Source organism: Oncorhynchus masou, chromosome 29 (genome assembly GCF_036934945.1).
Source record: "Oncorhynchus masou masou isolate Uvic2021 chromosome 29, UVic_Omas_1.1, whole genome shotgun sequence".
NCBI classification, from domain to species: Eukaryota; Metazoa; Chordata; class Actinopteri; order Salmoniformes; family Salmonidae; genus Oncorhynchus; species Oncorhynchus masou.
The window spans coordinates 12,201,365-12,208,328 of record NC_088240.1 but is presented as its reverse complement, the minus strand read 5'-3'; positions in this window follow the sequence as shown (position 1 = coordinate 12,208,328).

The window sequence follows — 6,964 nt, the reverse complement described above, 5'->3', positions numbered from 1 at the left end:
CGTTTGTTTGCTTCACGGAAACATGGCTCACTGGAGAGACGCTATCGGAGTTGGTGCAGCCAGCGGGTGTCTCCACGCATCGCGCCGACAGAAACAAACATCTTTCTGGTAAGAAGAGGGGCGGGGGCATATGCCTTATGGCTAACGAGATGTGGTGTGATCACAGAAACATACAGGAACTCAAATCCTTCTGTTCACCTGGTTTAGAATTCCTCACAATCAAATGTAGACCGCATTATCTACCAAGAGAATTCTCTTTGATTATAATCACAGCCGTATATATTCCCCCCCAAGCAGACACATCGATGGCTCTGAACAAACTTTATTTGACTCTTTGCAAACTGGAATCCATACATCCTGAGGCTGCATTCATTGTAGCTGGGGATTTTAACAAGGCTAATCTGAAAACGAGACTCCCTAAATTGTATCAGCATATCGATTGCGCAACCAGGGCTGGCAAAACCTTAGATCATTGTTATTCTAACTTCCGCAACGCATATAAGGCCCTGCCCCGCCCTCCTTTCGGAAAAGATGGCCACGACTCCATTTTGGTGATCCCTGCCTACAGACAGAAACTAAAACAAGAAGCTCCCACGCTGAGGTCTGTCCAACGCTGGTCCGACCAAGCTGATTCCACACTCCAAGACTGCTTCCATCACGTGGACTGGGATATGTTTCATATTGCGTCACACAACAACATTGACGAATACTCTGATTCGGTGTGCGAGTTCATTAGAACGTGCGTTGAAGATGTCGTTTCCATAGCAACGATTAAAACAATCCCAAACCAGAAACCGTGGATTGATGGCAGCATTCGCGTGAAACTGAAAGTGCGAACCACTGCTTTTAATCAGGGCAAGGTGACTGGAAACATGACCGAATACAAACAGTGCAGCTATTCCCTCCTCAAGGCAATCACAGAACCAAGGCGTCAGTATAGAGACAAAGTAGAATCTCAATTCAACGGCTCAGACACGAGGTATGTGGCACAGACGATGCAATCTCAACCACACTCCACACTGCACACTGCCCTAACCCATCTGGACAAGAGGAATACCTATGTGAGAATGCTGTTCATCGACTACAGCTCGGCATTTAACACCATAGTACCCTCCAAGCTCGTCATCAAGCTCGAGACCCTGGGTCTCGACCCCGCCCTGTGCAACTGGGTACTGGACTTCCTGACGGGCCGCCCCCAGGTGGTGAGGGTAGGCAACATCTCCACCCCGCTGATCCTCAACACTGGGGCCCCACAAGGGTGCGTTCTGAGCCCTCTCCTGTACTCCCTGTTCACCCACGACTGCGTGGCCACGCACGCCTCCAACTCAATCATCAAGTTTGCGGACGACACAACAGTGGTAGGCTTGATTACCAACAACGACGAGACGGCCTACAGGGAGGAGGTGAGGGCCCTCTGAGTGTGGTGTCAGGAAATAACCTCACACTCAACGTCAACAAAACTAAGGAGTTGATTGTGGACTTCAGGAAACAGCAGAGGGAACACCCCCCTATCCACATCGATGGAACAGTAGTGGAGAGGGTAGTAAGTTTTAAGTTCCTCGGCATACACATACATCACAGACAAACTGAATTGGTCCACCCACACAGACAGCATCGTGAAGAAGGCGCAGCAGCGCCTCTTCAACCTCAGGAGGCTGAAGAAATTTGGCTTGTCACCAAAAGCACTCACAAACTTCTACAGATGCACAATCGAGAGCATCCTGGCGGGCTGTATCACCGCCTGGTACGGCAACTGCTCCGCCCACAACCGTAAGGCTCTCCAGAGGGTAGTGAGGTCTGCACAACGCATCACCGGGGGCAAACTACCTGCCTTCCAGGACACCTACACCACCCGATGTTACAGGAAGGTCATAAAGATCATCAAGGACAACAACCACCCGAGCCACTGCCTGTCCACCACGCTATCATCCAGAAGGCGAGGTCAGTACAGGTGCATCAAAGCTGGGACCGAGAGACTGAAAAACAGCTTCTATCTCAAGGCCATCAGACTGTTAAACAGCCACCACTAACATTGAGTGGCTGCTGCCAACACACTGACACTGACTCAACTCCAGCCACTTTAATAATGGGAATTGATGGGAAATGATGTAAATATATCACTAGCCACTTGAAACAATGCTACCTTATATAATGTTACTTACCCTACATTATTCATCTCATATGCATACGTATATACTGTACTCTATATCATCGACTGCATCCTTTTTCTTTTGGAAAAGTTTTATTAGTACAATTCCTTTAAAAACAGCTCATACATTTTTTACATAATTTATACACATAAAAACGGCAACAAAGCATAAAACACAGCATTTGAAGGTTACATTTAAATTTGTTAAAAAGTACATGTTGTTAAAACCAATGAAAACAACTATGAATAAAAGTACTTTCCTTGTAAAAACATCAAATCTGTGAAAGCCATTTAAAATGTGTACAAATGATCTAACAAAGGTAAAACATTTTTAAGACATGAAAAACATGTTAAAAAGCCACTTTGTTAAAAAGGCTGTCTTCAGTCCCTTGTACAGGAGCGGGGTGAGTCTTTATCAAGCTCACCTCATCCTGCTCTTCTGAATGGATCATCGTCCCGTCCTTCGGGGCCCAGAGGATCCCTCCCTAGCCGCATCGCCCTCACATGTCAGGCCGTGGCCGCGGGACCAGGGTGTTGTGGGGGACCCTTCGCTTGGGGTCGAGGCCCCCTTCTTCCGACCCCAGGGCTTCCGTGGCTACCATGGCCACTGCCTGGGGGTCCTCCTCCCCAGCAGGTTACGCCAAGAACCAGAGCTTGGTGAAGGTCTTCGATGGAATGGGCCTTCGGCCCACCCCATACAGCACGAGCTGAGGTGTTAGGTCCTCCCCTGCTGGCAGACACGAGGTGATCAGGGGGCCTGCTTCCTTCCACAGGTCCCTGGCGGCTCTGCACTCCCAGAGCATGTGCCTCACCGACTCTTCTTGGCCGCAGCCTGGTCGGGGCCGCGGATATTCTCGCCATGCCCCGTTCATGCCCTGACCGGGAGGATCTCGTGGGTGACCATCCAGGACATCCCGATGCCGATTCAGGAGAGCAGGGTGGGCCACGTTGCGCCAAACCGTTGTGGGCTCACCTATCGCCCCGCGCACTCATACTGGTTCCCGATCCTGCACAAGAGAGAGAAGAGAGCGGTGTTTTGTTAAAACCGTGACTGTTTCTTTTTCCAGTTTAAAATGTCTTAAAAACTTCTGGAGCTGGACGTAGCAGGAAAGAGACTTGGGGCTCATCTGGGATCAGCCTCAGAGTCCTGGGTAAGATCCCAGCCAGAACCGTGCGACCTGCTTGTTGTTGACCGGGGAGGTGGCAAGAGTCAGATGTAACGCTGTGTGGGCTGGGAACAAGTAGAGGTCAGGCAAGCCTTTCCCCCTTGGACCTGGGCCTCTTGACCACCTCCTCCTCAGCCTCTCCCACTTGCCTCCCCACAGGAAGTAGAAAAGCATCCGCTCCAGGTCTAAAATGCTCCTTCGATCAGAACTGATTAGTAAAAGCACAGGTAAAATCACAGCTTTAATGATTAAAACCTTGCCCTCAAGAGTCAGCCGTCGCAGTCCCCAAAAACCCAGTCTCTGTCTTACTGTCCCCAGGATTCCACTCCAGTTACCGCTCCCTCCTCCCCCCCGGTCAAACTTTACCCCCAGTACCCTTATGTCCGTCCGTTTGACTGTCAGAGGTAGTCTGGTCAAGTCTGGGTCTGCCCATGGTCCGAAGAACTGGGCCTCTGTCTTGTCTCTGTTCAGTCTCCCCCAGAGGCTCGTCCATACCAGGTCCTGTCCAGAGTCCTGTCAACGGATAAAAGGTCGGTACATAAAATGTTAACGTCGTCCATGTAAAAGACGCACTTGGCGGTCATCCCCCCACTCCCCGGGATACCCACCCCACTGATCCCTTGGTCCCTTCTCAAGACCTGTGCCAGTGGTTCAATACAGGCCACGAACAGAAGAGGAGATAAAGGACAGCCCTGACGGACGCCGCAGTGTACTCCCACTGCTTTTGACAGATGCCCATTTATGAGAATTTTGCTGGTGATGTCCCCGTACAGCAGTCCCACCCAAGCTAAAAACCTGTCAGGGAAACCCATTTTTTGCAGTACCTTAAAGAGGTACTGGTGCGAGACCCGACAAAGGCTTTTTCAAAATCTAAATTTAGGACTACAAGCCGCATGTTTCTGTCTCTCGCATAACAGATGGCATCTCGGATCAGTATCAGGCTGTCCGTGATCTTCCTTCCGGGCACGGCACAGGTTTGGTCCGGGTGGATCACCTCCCCTAAAACCGAAGACATTCTGAGTGTTAAAACCTTGGTAAAAAGTTTACAATCAAAGTTTAAAAGGGTAATCGGTCTCCAGTTCTTCAGGTCCGTCCTGTCATTTTTCTTGTGTAAAAGCGTCACGATCCCCACTCTAAAACTGTCGGGTAGTCTGTCGAGGTGTTCAAAGTCAGTAAAAACAGTCAGAAGTTCGTTGGCTAAAACATCCCAAAAGGTCAGATAAAACTCCAAAGGAGGCCGTCCTCCCCGGTGATTTACCCCTCTTAAAATGCTTCAGTCCTTGGTCGATTTCTGTCCTCGTCAGGTCTTTTTTCAGGTCGTCCGTGTTGGGTAGGGTCTTGTCAATGTATGTTAAAAGGTCCCCCATTGTTTCCTCGCACACATCTTTTACCCCAAACAGTTCCCCATAAAAGTCTTCGACCACTTCCTTTATTCCCTCTGTGTCTGTTTTTAAAACCCCGTCCTTGTTTCTCAATCCTGTCATAATCCTACCCTTACTAACTATTTTCTTAAAAAAGTACCTAGTGCACTTCTCCCCCTCTTCTAATTCCCTTTCCTTGCTTCTTAAAATAACCCCCTTGCTTCTCTGTTCTGCTAAAAGTGCCATTTCCTTTTTTACTTCTTTGATTTCTTGGTTAAAATCAAAGCCCTGTTGGCATAGGTTAAAATACCTTTCCAGTCGCTTTTGCAGTCCCACCATGCGTCTGTTTTTTTCTTTGCTTTTTTCCTTTCCTATCTCTCTAAAGAAAGTCCTCGTCCTTCCCTTCACCATTTCCCACCACTGTGCTCGTGTGTCAAAAAAGTCCTGATCTGCCACTGGCTGAACTGCTCTCTGTACTGACTAACTACTCTATCATCTTCTAGTAGGGAGCAGTTCAGTTTCCAGGGCCCTCTTCCCACAGTCACACCCGAGGATAGTGAAAGGGTGCACGTCAGCATTACATGATCTGAGAAGAAAGCGGGGGTTATTTTAGCATCAGTTGGGGGACAGTCCCGGGTAAACAGATAATCAATGCGAGAGGCTCTGACTGCATCCTTATGACGGATCACCATGACGGATCACCACCTCAAGCTGAACCTCGGCAAGACGGAGCTGCTCTTCCTCCCGGGGAAGGACTGCCCGTTCCATGATCTCGCCATCACGGTTGACAACTCCATTGTGTCCTCCTCCCAGAGCGCTAAGAACCTTGGCGTGATCCTGGACAACACCCTGTCGTTCTCAACCAACATCAAGGCGGTGGCCCGTTCCTGTAGGTTCATGCTCTACAACATCCGTACGACCCTGCCTCACACAGGAAGCGGCGCAGGTCCTAATCCAGGCACTTGTCATCTCCCGTCTGGATTACTGCAACTGTTGGCTGGGCTCCCTGCCTGTGCCATTAAACCCCTACAACTCATCCAGAACGCCGCAGCCCGTCTGGTGTTCAACCTTCCCAAGTTCTCTCACGTCACCCCGCTCCTCCGCTCTCTCCACTGGCTTCCAGTTGAAGCTCGCATCCGCTACAAGACCATGGTGCTTGCCTACGGAGCTGTGAGGGGAACGGCACCGCAGTACCTCCAGGCTCTGATCAGGCCCTACACCCAAGCAAGGGCACTGCGTTCATCCACCTCTGGCCTGCTCGCCTCCCTACCACTGAGGAAGTACAGTTCCCGCTCAGCCCAGTCAAAACTGTTCGCTGCTCTGGCCCCCAATGGTGGAACAAACTCCCTCACGACGCCAGGACAGCGGAGTCAATCACCACCTTCCGGAGACACCTGAAACCCCACCTCTTCAAGGAATACCTAGGATAGGATAAAGTAATCCTTCTCACCCCCCTTAAATGATTTAGATGCACTATTGTAAAGTGGCTGTTCCACTGGATGTCAGAAGGTGAATTCACCAATTTGTAAGTCGCTCTGGATAAGAGCGTCTGCTAAATGACTTAAATGTAATGTAAATGTTATGTGATACATGTATCACTAGCCACTTTAACTATGCCACTTTGTTTACATACTCATCTCATATGTATATACTGTACTCGATACCATCTACTGTATCTTGCCTATGCTGCTCTGTACCATCACTCATTCATATATCCTTATGTACATATTCTTTATCCCAGACAGTAGTTTAGGAATTGTTAGTTAGATTACTTGTTGGTTATTACTGCATTGTCGGAACTAGAAGCACAAGCATTTCGCTACACTCGCATTAACATCTGCTAACCATGTGTATGTGACAAATAAAATTTGATTTGATTTATTACTTTTTCCCTCTTTCGCAAATGCCGTACATTTCTCAGTGTAAGAAATCAGTAATTTAATCCCAGATATTTAATTAAAATGTAAACGCATTCTCCCATGGCTCCTACAATTTACATATTTTAGATTCCTTCTTCCGTCCCAGAAGAAGGAATCCTACTTAAACACACCAGAATACAATGTTTAATTATGTTAAATCAACTCCTAAAATAAACAAACAGTAACCAAATAAACAAAACACTTTTATCAGCAAAAAACAAACTATACAAAAACTCCCTACCATAATGCTTCAGATGACAATATTACTCAGAGACTCATGTTTACATCTCAATAATACAAAACACAGTCTGTATGTGCCTCAAGAAACAACTTGCCCCTGTTACAGATGTCTATGTATCAGGGGAAAAG